The sequence below is a fragment of the Oncorhynchus clarkii genome, chromosome 22, assembly GCF_045791955.1.
Source record: "Oncorhynchus clarkii lewisi isolate Uvic-CL-2024 chromosome 22, UVic_Ocla_1.0, whole genome shotgun sequence".
In the NCBI taxonomy this organism is placed as follows: Eukaryota; Metazoa; Chordata; class Actinopteri; order Salmoniformes; family Salmonidae; genus Oncorhynchus; species Oncorhynchus clarkii.
In genome coordinates, this window is record NC_092168.1 from 41,096,454 (window position 1) to 41,111,190 (window position 14,737).

The 14,737-nt window shown below is 43.3% G+C and overlaps 1 pseudogene; it reads right to left on the bottom strand.

The window, feature by feature from the left end:
* Positions 1–2,770: 2,770 nt before the first annotated feature.
* The window catches only part of LOC139380127 (kinesin heavy chain-like), a 38,271-nt pseudogene continuing 26,304 nt past the window's right edge, over positions 2,771–14,737 (bottom strand).

The window sequence follows — 14,737 nt, forward strand, 5'->3', positions numbered from 1 at the left end:
CAGGCTTCAAACATAAAAATATAAAACTGTATTTTTTTGTGAAGAATCAACAACAAGTGGGACACAATCATGAAGTGGAACGACATTTATTGGATATTTCAAACTTTTTTAACAAATCAAAAACTGAAAAATTGGACGTGCAAAATTATTCAGCCACTTTACTTTCAGTGCAACAAACTCTCTCCAGAAGTTCAGTGAGGATCTCTGAATGATCCAATGTTGACCTAAATGACTAATGATGATAAATACAATCCACCTGTGTGTAATCAAGTCTCCGTATAAATGCACCTGCACTGTGATAGTCTCAGAGGTCCGTTAAAAGCGCAGAGATCATCATGAAGAACAAGGAACACACCAGGCAGGTCCGAGATACTGTTGTGAAGAAGTTTAAAGCCGGATTTGGATACAAAAAGATTTCCCAAGCTTTAAACATCCCAAGGAGCACTGTGCAAGCGATAATATTGAAATGGAAGGAGTATCAGACCACTGCAAATCTACCAAGACCTGGCCGTCCCTCTAAACTTTCAGCTCATACAAGGAGAAGACTGATCAGAGATGCAGCCAAGAGGCCCATGATCACTCTGGATGAACTGCAGAGATCTACAGCTGAGGTGGGAGACTCTGTCCATAGGACAACAATCAGTCGTATATTGCACAAATCTGGCCTTTATGGAAGAGTGGCAAGAAGAAAGCAATTTCTTAAAGATATCCGTAAAAGTGTTGTTTAAAGTTTGCCACAAGCCACCTGGGAGACACACCAAACATGTGGAAGAAGGTGCTCTGGTCAGATGAAACCAAAATTGAACTTTTTGGCAACAATGCAAAACGTTATGTTTGGCGTAAAAGCAACACAGCTCATCACCCTGAACACACCATCCCCACTGTCAAACATGGTGGTGGCAGCATCATGGTTTGGGCCTGCTTTTCTTCAGCAGGGACAGGGAAGATGGTTAAAATTGATGGGAAGATGGATGGAGCCAAATACAGGACCATTCTGGAAGAAAACCTGACGGAGTCTGCAAAAGACCTGAGACTGGGACGGAGATTTGTCTTCCAACAAGACAATGATCCAAAACATAAAGCAAAATCTACAATGGAATGGTTCAAAAATAAACATATCCAGGTGTTAGAATGGCCAAGTCAAAGTCCAGACCTGAATCCAATCGAGAATCTGTGGAAAGAACTGAAAACTGCTGTTCACAAATGCTCTCCATCCAACCTCACTGAGCTCGAGCTGTTTTGCAAGGAGGAATGGGAAAAAATGTCAGTCTCTCGATGTGCAAAACTGATAGAGACATACCCCAAGCGACTTACAGCTGTAATCGCAGCAAAAGGTGGCGCTACAAAGTATTAACTTAAGGGGGCTGAATAATTTTGCACGCCCAATTTTTCAGTTTTTGATTTGTTAAAAAAGTTTGAAATATCCAATAAATGTCGTTCCACTTCATGATTGTGTCCCACTTGTTGTTGATTATTCACAAAAAAATACAGTTTTATATCTTTATGTTTGAAGCCTGAAATGTGGCAAAAGGTCGCAAAGTTCAAGGGGGCCGAATACTTTCGCAAGGCACTGTATATAGAGTAGATTAGTCATCTCTGATCATGAACTCTTCATGTTACTTCACTGGTGTGTGATATTGTCAAAGCAAATTTTCAAATGACTAACATGTTGCATAAATAAAAATGTATAAAATAAATAGCCGATATCAAAGTTGTGTAAATAATGAAATCAACAAAATTCACTATGAAATAAAGTGCTACTTTCAAAACACTAACATCTACTATTGAAAGTGATCCAGACAGCCATCAGTAGCCCTAAGTGGGTTCTAAAACACACTACAATCCTAACAGGGTCTTTTAATCTTTAACAACGTCTGTGGCCATTCTAGGGTTTTTGAGGGTATTGGTGTCAGGCAGAAACCCCTAAACAACCATATTCAAATGTGACCCTCCAAACCATTTTTTCTCATAATTTCTCTTATAGGAAAACCAGTCTGTTTCACAAGATACAACACTGAACGAGCATCAGAGAGACAGCATCCTCAACAACATACAGTAAAGTAACTCATTACACAATTTCACTCAGAGAGAGAGAAAGAAAAAGACAGAGCGAGAGAGAAAGAGCGAGAGAGGGAGAGAAAGACAGAAAGAGAGTGAGCACTAGACACAGAGGTAGAGTAGGAGCGATTCAAGGAGGAGATAGAGATGAAAATAACTTGTTTGGCATTAAGGAGCCTCTCTTTCCTCTTGGCCATGAGGAGAGGAGACTTTAACAAGGATATCTGGCGTACAGAGTGTTTGTTTGGGAATGAGGAGTCTGAAGTCCCAGTAAAGGCAGAGTGGTGAGAGAAGGAGAGGAGGAGAGGAGGATTGTTCCCAGTGGTTAGAAAATCAGATCCATAGAGAAAGAGAGTATCCAAGACAGTCTCAGTGTGGGTTCAGGTCCAGAACAGAGAGGAGATGTGTACATCCAACAGGAAAAACCAGCTACCACCTGCTGCTATTAAAAAAGAAAGAGAGACAGACTTAGGGAGACTCAGAAATATATTGTTTATGGGTCTATTGACTAATATTTCACTGTAAGTGTGAGTTAATAGCATAAGATTGGTGATGCACTGGTTATGAAAGGACAAAACACAGTTCTGATTTTATAGACATGTGCTGCCCCCTTTTGGACAAATACTGAACTTTACATTTGAGATTTAGAGGCTAAAGTGCCTCTGAACATTTTCCTGGGGACCCTAAGGGCTCCGAGACACCAAAATCTCTCTCACTCCTTGAGCTCCTCCAAGACCCTCTGCTTGTGATCCATCTCATCTCTCAGACGGGACAGCTGCTTCTGATGGACCTCTCTATGGTTCTCCATCTGTTCCTCTAGGGTCTTCTATAGGGTGCAGAAGGGAACACAGGGTCAAGGGTCAAGTTGAATTGATTTACCTTTCACAGGAATTTGAAGAGTGGGGGGAAAAAAAGAAAGGGGGATAAATGGGGAGGGATGGGAGGAGGGGAGAGAGGGAGGATGAGAGAGAGGGAGGAGGGGAGAGAGGGAGGAGGGGAGCGAGGGAGGAGGGGAGAGAGGGAGGATGAGAGAGAGGGAGGATGAGAGAGAGAGGAGGGGAGAGAGGGAGGAGGGGAGAGAGGGAGGATGAGAGAGAGGGAGGAGGGGAGAGAGGGAGGAGGGGAGAGAGGGAGGAGGAGAGAGAGGGAGGAGGGGAGAGAGGGAGAGATCTTTACCTTCATCTCCATTGCATCCTGCAGTTTGGTCAGGTGCTCCTTCTGTTTATCCATCACATGCACCTCCTTCATTTTGTCTGTGGAGACAAAGCAAGCAACATTGTTTCAAGTGACGTAATGATTGATGACAGGCTTGTTTGTGTTTGGGGGTCTCTGCGTTTCTCAGCCTGTGTGTGTGGAGCCTGAACCTCCTCCACGAGGGAGTCCTAGGTCTCCTCTAACGGTCTCTTCCTCTGCTCTACGTTCTGCATGGAGTCTGTCAGAGACGTGATCTTAGCCTGGCGCTGCATGGAGTACCCCATCAGGCAGAGACAGAGTTAACAGCTGAGGAAAATAATGCTGACACTGTCTCACTTTCCAACCAAGCTGCATGAACACAATAGTCTACTGAATAAAGGAAAATATTCCATACTCTTTTTTCAAGATATCGAAATGGATGTTAAATCCACTTCCTGGTTACCTGGGCAATGAGTAACTGACAGGAGGCCAGCTCCTTCTCATTGGCCTGCATCCTGCGGGAGGTGTCGGCCAGGGAGCTCTCCAGCTGCGGTTCACCAGAGACTTGACCTCTGACTTCATCTTACTGATGTAGAGACGAGCCATGGTGAACTCTTCCTCGATGACCTCATTCATCAGAGAGCAGAGAGATCAGGACTGTGTGTGTGTGTGTGTGTGTGTGTGTGTGTGTGCGTGTATGATTACCTGTTACAAACAGTTTATGTCTGTCTAAATAACAGTGTATATGTGTGTATGATTCTAATTGTTTAATTGTGTGTCCTTACAGCCTTGAGGTCACTGGTGCCGATGATGCCTCCTATTTCACTGAGGTCTCGGAGCAGTAGACTGAGGATCTCTGCTGCTCTCTTCTTATGATGACTACTGAGCTCCTGTAAACTGGTCAGCTCCCTCTAACCCTGCCAGAGTGGTCTGAGACACAGACAACATTGACGGATTTAGAAGTGGACAGATGAGTGGACCTACAGAGTACTTAGATTATGACCCCAGCCCTACCCTTTCCCCAAATCCTCTCAGCTGTACACAACAGCAATCTTTACTCCTACACATAACTTGTCGTATGTCCTCCTCACTGCGCCCTCCTCACCTGTCCAAAGCGACTTCCAAACCTTCCTGTACATCCAGATTCTGGCTTCCTTACAGGAAGGTGAGATGAGTAAATAACACACACACACACACACGCGCAAATAGATACAGGTGAATACATACCGGTGAACACACACAGGTGAACACATACAGGCGAACACACACATGTGAACACACACAGGCGAACACACACAGGCGAACACACACAGGCGAACACACACAGGTGAACACATACAGGCGAACACACACAGGTGAACACATTCAGGCGAACACACACAGGTGAACACATACAGGCGAACACACACAGGTGAACACATACAGGTGAACACACACAGGTGAACACATACAGGCAAACACACACAGGCTAACACACACAGGTGAACACATACAGGCGAACACACACAGGCGAACACACACAGGTGAACACATACAGGCGAACACACACAAGCGAACACATACAGGTGAACACACACGGGTGAATACATGCACAGACACATTCTGCTTAAATAAAACAAACACTAATCTCCCAGCAATGTGCTTAGACTCCCCAACATAACACCAGAATACCAGCATCTTATAGTCTCTGGCACAAGAACAGGTTTTAGAAATCCACATCTCAAAAAGAAAGCACTTTACAGGAGGACAAGATGCTGAAAAGCTATTGTTTCTCTCAGCAGTTAGATCGTGCCCTGGTCCATTTCAATACCTTGACTATTTGCCAACTGAGAGTAATGGATGTGTTACCATGGAAATGTTCTCATTCAAATCACTTTCTATACCTGCTGCTTATCAGGTAATCACTGCATTAAAAACATTAAGGAAAGGTAATCACTGCTTTAAAAAACATTTAGGAAAGGTAATCACTGCTTTAAAAAATATTTAGGAATAGTAATCACTGCTTTAAAAAACATTTAGGAATAGTAATCACTGCTTTAAAAAACATTTAGGAAAGGTAATCACTGCTTTAAAAAACATTTAGGAATAGTAATCACTGCTTTAAAAAACATTTAGGAATAGTAATCACTGCTTTAAAAAACATTTAGGAATAGTAATCACTGCTTTAAAAAACATTTAGGAAAGGTAATCACTGCTTTAAAAAACATTTAGGAAAGGTAATCACTGCTTTAAAAAACATTTAGGAATAGTAATCACTGCTTTAAAAAACATTAAGGAAAGGTAATCACTGCTTTAAAAAACATTTAGGAATAGTAATCACTGCTTTAAAAAACATTTAGGAACAATAATCACTGCTTTAAAAAACATTTAGGAATAGTAATCACTGCTTTAAAAAACATTAAGGAAAGGTAATCACTGCTTTAAAAAACATTTAGGAACAATAATCACTGCTTTAAAAAACATTTAGGAATAGTAATCACTGCTTTAAAAAACATTTAGGAATAGTAATCACTGCTTTAAAAAACATTAAGGAAAGGTAATCACTGCTTTAAAAAACATTTAGGAACAATAATCACTGCTTTAAAAAACATTTAGGAATAGTAATCACTGCTTTAAAAAACATTAAGGAAAGGTAATCACTGCTTTAAAAAACATTTAGGAATAGTAATCACTGCTTTAAAAAACATTAAGGAATGGTAATCACTGCATTAAAAACATTAAGGAACAATAATCACTGCTTTAAAAAACTTTTTATCATCAATTTCTCTCAGCCAATCGTCAGTCATTTGGGAAAGGTATGCACTGCTTTAAAAAACCATTAAGGAAAGAACACTTGTATCTGATATCACTCACAGAGTAGGCAGCTTACTGAGTGACTAATTCTACTACTACATCATGTTCATGGCTTTCTCTTTGCCAGAAGAAACAAAGCTCCAACAGATGTATATCTAATGCAGATACATTCTGACCACTAGATGGCAATAAACACAAACTAAAAGGTTCTGCGCTCTAAAAACATGGACAGTGCATTTGGAAGGTTTTCAGACCCCTTGACGTTTTACCACATTTTGTTAAGTTACAACCTTATTCTAAAATGTATTAAATATATTTTCCCCCTCATCAATCTACACAAAATACCCCATAATGACAAAGGAAAACTGGTTTTTAGATTTTTTGCAAATGTATTAAATGAAACTACTGAAATATCACATTTACATAAGTATTCAGACCCTTTACTCAGCACTTTGTTGAAGCACCTTTGGCAGCGATTACAGCCTCAAGTATTCTTGTGTATGATGCTACAAGGTTGGCACACCTGTGTTTGGGGAGTTTCTCCCATTCTTCTCTGCAGATCCTCTCAAGCTCAGTCAGGTTGGATGGGGAGTGTCGCTGCACAGCTATTTTCAGGTCTCTCCAGAGATGTTCGATCGGGTTCAAGTCCGGGCTCTGCCTGGGCCACTCAAGGACATTCAGAGACTTGTCCCGAAGCCACTCCTGCATTGTTTTGGCTGTAGGGTTAGGGTTGTTGTCCTGTTGGAAGGTGAACCTTCACCCCAGTCTGAAGTCCTGAGCGCTCTGCAGCAGGTTTTCATCTCTCTGTACTTTGCTTTGTTCACCTTTCCCTCGATCCTGACTAGCCTCCCCGTCCCTGCCGCTGAAAAACATCCACACAGCATGATGCTGCCACCACCACCATGCTTCACCGTAGAGATGGTCCCATGTTTCCTCCAGACGTAAAGCTTGGCATTCAGGCCAAAGACTTCAATCTTGGTTTCATCAGAGCAGAGAATCTTGTTTCTCATGGTCTGAGAGTCCTTTAGGTGCCTTTTGGCAAACTTCAAGAGGGCTGTCATGTGCCTTTTACTGAGGAGTGGCTTCCGTCTGGCCACTCTACCATAAAGAAATAATTGGTGGAGTTCTGCAGAGATGGTTGTTCTTCTGGAAGTTTCTCCCATCTCCACAGATGAACTCTGGAGCTCTGTCAGAGTGACCATCGCGTTCTTGGTCACCTCCCTTGGTTATCTCCCCCGATTGCTCAGTTTGGCTGGTCGGCCAGCTCTAGGAAGAGTCTTGGTGGTTTGAAACTTCTTCCATTTAAGAATGATGGAGGCCACGGTATTCTTGGGGACCTTCAATGCTGCAGAAATGTTTTGGTACCCTTCCCCAGATCTGTGCCTCGACACAATCCTGTCTCGGAGCTCTACAGACAATTCCTTCGACCTCATGGCTTGGTTTTTGCTCTGACATGCACTGTCAACTGTGGGACAGCTGTGTGCCTTTCTAAATAATTTCCAATCAATTGAATTTACCACAGGTGGACTCCAAACAAGTTGTAGAAACATCTCAAGAGTGATCAATGGAAACAGGATGCACCTGAGCTCAATTTCGAGTCTCATAGCAAAGGGTCTAAATACTGAAGTATTTTATTAGATTTTTTTACACATTTGCAAACATTTCTGAAAACCTGTTTTCGACTTTGTCATTATGGTGTATTGTGTGTAGATTGATGGGGATCTTTTAGAATAAGGCTGTAAAGTAACAAAATGTGGAAAAAATTCAAGGGGTCTCAATACTTTCCGAATGCACTGTATGCCTTTGCTCAATGCACCAATTAAATGTAATGAAAACCTTGAATCTCATCAAGTTATACCATCTAGATGAAGGAGATGTGTTGTTTAGGGTTGGATAAGCTCACCTCATCTAGATGAAGGAGATGTGTTGTTTAGGGTTGGATAAGCTCACCTCATCTAGATGAAGGAGATGTGTTGTATAGGGTTGGATAAGTTCACCTCATCTTGATCGATCATCTGCTCCTTGAACTTCTCTGCCCACTGGCTGTGTTGGTTGATCTCATCATCCTGAGATAGGAGCGAAGAAGAAAAATATGTTTCAATACAAAAATGTTGCATTCATGTTTGGCTTTACCAAGATTCTGTAATCCACTTTTTGGAGGGGCAGCTAGCTAATGCAGGGCTGTGGCTGTTACCATTTTCCCAACAGTTAATTGGTTAGACCATTATGACCTAGGGCAAACAAACCTAATAATCCCTCCTTAAGTTAATGGTTGGGTGATTAAAACAGATTTAATATAATTCCACAGAATTATGCATGTATGCTATTGTATAGTATTTGCATATGATTAAATACATTAACTGTGGTTAATTATATCTATAAAACATCAGACACAGCCCCTTTCCAGTCATCCATGACCATGAACCTTCATCCCCCAGGGAATCATCCTGCTATATGTGCTCTTGGAATGAAACTGGGAACATTCGGAAAGGGAAGCTCCATCCATCCCTTCCTACCCAGCCCCACCCACCTTGTCATCCAGCTGCTGGTATATGTTGGTGATGAGCCCCTCATATCGGGTCTTCTCCTCGTCCAATAGCGGGACACGGGGCGGGGCTATGGTGTTGATCATGGGTGTGGCCGTGGCGTCACCACTACTGTCTTTCTTCTCCTTACTGCTCAGCTGCTCCTCCACTGGAACAGCCTCACCTGGGAGAGGGAGGGAGAGAGAGGGAGGGAGGGGGAGGGTTGAGATGGAGGGAGGGAGGGTTGAGATGGAGGGAGGGAGGATTGAGACGGAGGGAGGGGGAGAAGGAGGGAGGGTTGAGACGGAAGGAGAGAGGGTTGAGATGGAGGGAGGGGGGGGGAGAAGGAGGGAGGGGGAGGGATGGAGGGGCAGAAGGAGGGAGGGAGGGTTGAGACGGAGGGAGGGAGGGTCGAGACGGAGGGAGGGAGGGTTGAGACGGAGGGAGGGGGAGGGATGAGGGGGAGAAGGAGGGAGGGAGGGTTGAGACGGTGGGAGGGAGGGTTGAGACGGAGGGAGGGGGAGAAGGAGGGAGGGAGGGTTGAGACGGAGGGAGGGATGGGTTGAGATGGAGGGAGGAGAGACGGGGAGGAGAAATGGAATGACAGAGGCGGGAGGGAGACAGGAGGGAGGAAGGGGGAGAGAAGGGGGAGGGAGGAGAGAGGGACAGAGGGGGCAGCAGTGGTTAGAGTGATGGACCTCAACCAAACATGTAAGTTGTGGGTTATGGAGAGGGACAGCAGGGACAGCACTGACAGATTTTAGCTCACTAAATGTGCCTACACATCCTTATCACATTCATCAAGTGAGTGTGTGAGAAAATGCACTAAATAAACTGTACAGAAACCTAGTTCAGAGGAGAATAATATCTGCTATCTGTGTCTACGATCCTTCCATTCCGTCTTTTATGATTTGTTAGTTGTATTGAAAAGCACTATACAAATAAAGTTATTATTATTATAAATACAACACATCCTAGCACAAACCACTAACATTTCTACAGGATCCAGGGATACTGTATATTGGGACATGATTAAAGTGACAGGTGATGAGGCAACTTCTTAGGGCTTGGTGTCCCGTCAACAGGACAGTTGTAAGTCATGCAGCGAGTTGTCAAGATCACAGATTTTAGAGAAACAACAAACGTCGGTACATAGAAGTGTCTTATCTCGGCTGAAAGCTTAAATTCTTGTTAATATAACTGCACTGTCCAATTTACAGTAGCTATTACTGCGAAAAAAATGACATGTTATTGTTTGAGGAGAGCTCCTAACAACAAAACACTTTTTTCAACGCGATAGGTTTGATAAATTCACCTCTGAAGGTGAAATGTGTACTTACATTCTGAAATATTGCACTGATTTATCATCCAAAGGATCCCAGAGATAACATGAAGTGTCATTTTGTTAGATACAATCATTTTTCATATCCTAAAAAGGTAGCATGCACAATCTATTTTGTATTTCCACTCGTTCAATTTGCAAAGTAAGGAATCTGTAAAAATCCCACCCTAAATGTTGTTTGAACGAGTCAAATCACGTCTCTATTCCTCAGAGATCCTAGAAGGTAACAAGACTTCACTATTTCATTAGGGGTGCAGTATATCCTATAGGACATCATATTTGGTCAGAGAGCGACGCCTTCATGGCACGCAGATGACGCGGATGGCCATCACTTGAAGGACTGTATTTTTGTCAAATAAGCACCAATCGGGGTCAAACAAAGCTAGCTAGATAGCCGAAACCCCGCCTCAGTCACAAAATGTAGGCGCTAACCTTTTGCAACAGCATGCCTTTTCCTTTTGGACACAACATATAAGAATATTCAGAATTATGAAGTTATGAAAACTGGTTTGTTTTGCAAATGTTGAACTTATAATATGGCTAATAATACTAATCAAAGTCCAAGTATACAGATTTGACGATATTCTTGCAGAAAAAGGGAATATGAATGCGAATGTCCCCTTCACGATTTGCCCAAATGTACCTGGGGACTTAGTATTCTTGTTCACTAATTTTTCAGGTTATACATCTGAAACTTTGCACATACACTGCTGCCATCTTGTGGACACTATTACAACCAGAGCGATGGCTATAACTATGACTTTTCTCTTGCATTTCAAAGATGGTGGTAGAAAAAGACCGGTTGGTTTTTTCTTTGTATTTTCTTCAACCAGATCTAATGTGTTATATTCTCCTACATTCACATTTCCACAAACTTCAAAGTGTTTGCTTTCAAATAGTACCAAGAATATGCATAGCGTTGCTTCAGGTCCTGAGCTACAGGCAGTTAGATATGGGTATGTCATTTTAGGCGAAAATTGAAAAAAAGAGACAGTGGGGAGGAAGAGTTACGAGAGGACAGAGAGAGGGGGGAGGAAGACTTACGAGAGGACAGAGAGAGTGGTGAGGAAGAGTTACGAGAGGACAGAGAGAGGGGGGAGGAAGAGTTACGAGAGGACAGAGAGAGGGGGGAGGAAGAGTTACGAGAGGACAGAGAGAGGGGGGAGGAAGAGTTACGAGAGGACAGAGAGAGGGGGGAGGAAGAGTTACGAGAGGACAGAGAGAGGGGGGAGGTAGAGTTACGAGAGGACAGAGAGAGGGGGGAGGTAGAGTTACGAGAGGACAGAGAGAGGGGGGAGGAAGACTTACGAGAGGACAGAGAGAGGGGGAGGAGGGGGGAGGTGGAGTTACGAGAGGACAGAGAGAGTGGGGAGGAGTGTCTGTAGCTGTGTCTGTGTATGTAGATGTGTCTGTCGTTGGGTCGATGTCTGTAGCTGTGCCGGTGTCTATATATGCTGTGTCTGTAGCTGTTTCTGTGTCTGTAGCTGTGTCTAATCTACAATGCAGTGTCTGAATGTGTTATCTTAGCTGAGCTCACCCAGAGAGAGAGTGCGAAAAGACACTTTCAGTCAGAAACGATGGGTAACTGTGGCAACAGTCCGTCCATCTGCACCATCAGCTAATGCAGTATGCTCTGGTGGATGACACAGCTAGAATGTTATGTGGCATTCCATCTCTCTCCACACTCCCTCCCTTTTGGTTCCAGGTCGAACCCTTTTGAGTTAAATGTAGAACCCAAAAGGGTTATCCTATGGGGACTGCCAAATAACTATTTTGGAACTGTTTTTTTTGTAAGAGTGTAGCCTCCACAATGGAGAACTCTGACCATAATGGTCTTCACATGTGGAAGGGGTAAATAGTGTCCCCCGTTTGGGAGAATCAACAATCTGTTTGCATTATTATACATTATTTTGCAATGCAAATTGGAGATACTTTTATATATACAGTGTATGTGGACAACCTTTCAAATGAGTGGATTCGGATGTTGCTGATAGGTGTATAAAATTGAGCACACAGCCATGCAATCTCCATAGACAAACATTGTCAGTAGAATGGCCTTACTGAATTATTTTTCTTTGAAGAGCTCAGTGACTTTCAACGTGGCACTGTCATCCAACAAATCAGTTTTCCAAATGTTTGCCCTGCTAGAGCTGCCCTGGTGAACTGTAAGTTCTGTTATTGTGAAGTGGAAACGTCTAGGAACAGTGGGAACGCATTTCTGGAGGGATGATTCACGCTTCACAATCTGGCAGTCTGACGAACGAATCTGGGTTTGGCGGAAGCCAGGAGAACGCTACCTGACCCAATGCATAGTGCCAACTGTAACGTTTGGTGGAGGAGGAATAATGGTCTGGGGCTGTTTTACATGGTTCGGGTAAGGCCCCTTAGTTCCAGTGAAGGGAAATATTAACCCTACAGCATACAAGACATTCTAGATGATTCTGTGCTTCCAACTTTGTGGCAACAGTTTGGGGAAGGCCTTTCCTGTTTCAGCATGACAATGCCCCAGTCCACAAAGCAAGTTCCATACAGAAATGGTTTGTCAGTGTGGAAGCACTTGACTGGCCTGCAGAAAGCCCTGACCTCAACCCCATCGAACACGTTTGGGAGGAATTGGAACACCGACGGCGAGCCAGGACTAATCGACCAACATCAGTGACTTCAATAATGCTCTTGTGACTGAATGGAAGCAAGTACCTGCAGCAATGGTCCAACATCAAGTGGACGCCTCCCCAGAAGAGAGGAGGCTGTTATAGCAGCAAAGGGGGGACCAGCTCCAAATGAATGCCCATGATTTTGGAATGAGATATTCGACCAGCAGGTGACCACATACTTTTGGTGATGTAGTGTAAATGTTTCATTTATATCAACCTCAATATCAAAAATACAATAGTACTGTATAAAAGGATGCAAGTCTGCACAGCAGGTTGCTGACTGACGAATGAGTACTGAGAGGAGGGTCGTGATCATGGCTACAAACTCAGCATCCAGAAAGTATATCATGATGAACATACTGTTGTTGAAAACACAACAAGACTAAATATGTCAGTTTGTTTGACAGAAAACCTCTATCCAGGTCAGAACAGAACCCAGCCCAAACTGAGATGACAAATTGTCTGCTGCTTAAAATCCCAACATCAACCGACCTATTTATTCTAGCAAGGATTTGATTTGGAGAAAACAAAGCTTGCGAAGGGGGAATAATCAGTGAGTAAATGAGAAAACTGGAAACAGAATGCGTGAACGGATGAGTGGTTGGGGAAAACATCTCCAGTCCTCATCCTACCGTATTAGTCAAGTCTATTCTACACTTGTTCAGTGGCCAGGATGAACAAAACCCCTCTGGGTCATCCACACATCTTCTATAGGACTTTCATTAAAACAATTTCATCAAATGAAAACAAACTTTCATCAGTAACAATGTTGCTTTATCTAGACACATCCCCTACAACCCCATGACCTCTGACTGTCAGTGAAGACCTTAGCGTTCATAGGACAGAAGAAGGTGGGAGATGGGTGGAAACAGTTTCTGATGCTCCCAGAGAAGGTTGTGCAGTAGAGTAACTGGGTTCACAATATATTCAATTGGTTTGCGTAAATTATCATAATTTACTGTGTATGCCTTGCAGTCGAGATGTACTAAACAGAATTCTAGTCTCGTTAGACCATAATTGATACAGCTCCTCCACTTTCGTTTGTGTGCTCTCTCTCTCTTTCTCTCTCTCTCTCTCTCTCTCTCTCTCTCTCTCTCTGTTACCTTTTCTCCAGCTTTTGAGCTCGGTCTCCAGTTTCTGGATCATGTATTTCAGGCCTTTGGTCTTCTCCTTCTCGTACTTCTTCTTCCACTCCTCAGCTGTCAGCTCCTGGTTCACTGACACTGTGTTCTTAATGGTTTTAGCTCTGCAACATAGAGAGAGAGTGAGAGAGAGAATGAAAGAGCGAGAGAGAGTGTGAGAATGAAAGAGAGAGAGAGAGCGAGAGAGAGAATGAAAGAGAGAGAGAGAGCGAGACAGGTTGGAATGGATGGACAGTCCATGGGTAAGGGAATTGCTTATAAAAGAGGCCATATAAAGTGAGGAAAAGGGGGATACCTCGTCAGTGGTACAACTGAACAAAACATCAATACAAAAACTTAAAAATAAAATATACAAGGAAATCAATATTTGATTATGTAAAGCAGGGATCATCAACTAGATTCAGCCGTGATATCCAAATTGGTAGTTACAGTCTTGTCCCATCGCTGAAACTCCCCTACGGACTCAGGAGAGGCGAAGGTCGAGAGCCGTGCCTCCTCCGAAACATGACCCTGCCAAGCCGCACTGCTTCTTGACACACTGCTCGCTTAACCCGGAAGTCAGCCGCACCAATGTGTTAGAGGAAACACCGTCCAGCTGGCAACCAAAGTCAGTTTGCAGGCGCCGGGCCCGCAACAAGGAGTCGCTATGGCGCGATGGGACAAGGAAATCCCGGCCGGCTAAACCCTCCACTAACCTGGACGATGCTGGGCCAATTGTGCACTGCCTCATGGGTCTCTCGAGCAAGGCCAGCGGTGACACAGCCTGGGATTGAACCCGGGTCTGTAGTGAAACCTCAAGCACCGCTTGAGAGGGGCCCCCAGAACATAATTACAAATAATTTGTAGACTGCAAATTGACCGCAAGAAGTGCAAACAGATATAACATTTGACTAAAACATAAGCATTTCAAAACCTTGCTTACATTTGTATATGATCACTATTATGAATGGGAACACTTGGGAACAGATGACCAAAATTAAAATCACTTTGAGCTGATTTGCTGGTATTTTTATAGTCTTTAATGTCCAACAATGAAAAAAAAACATTATA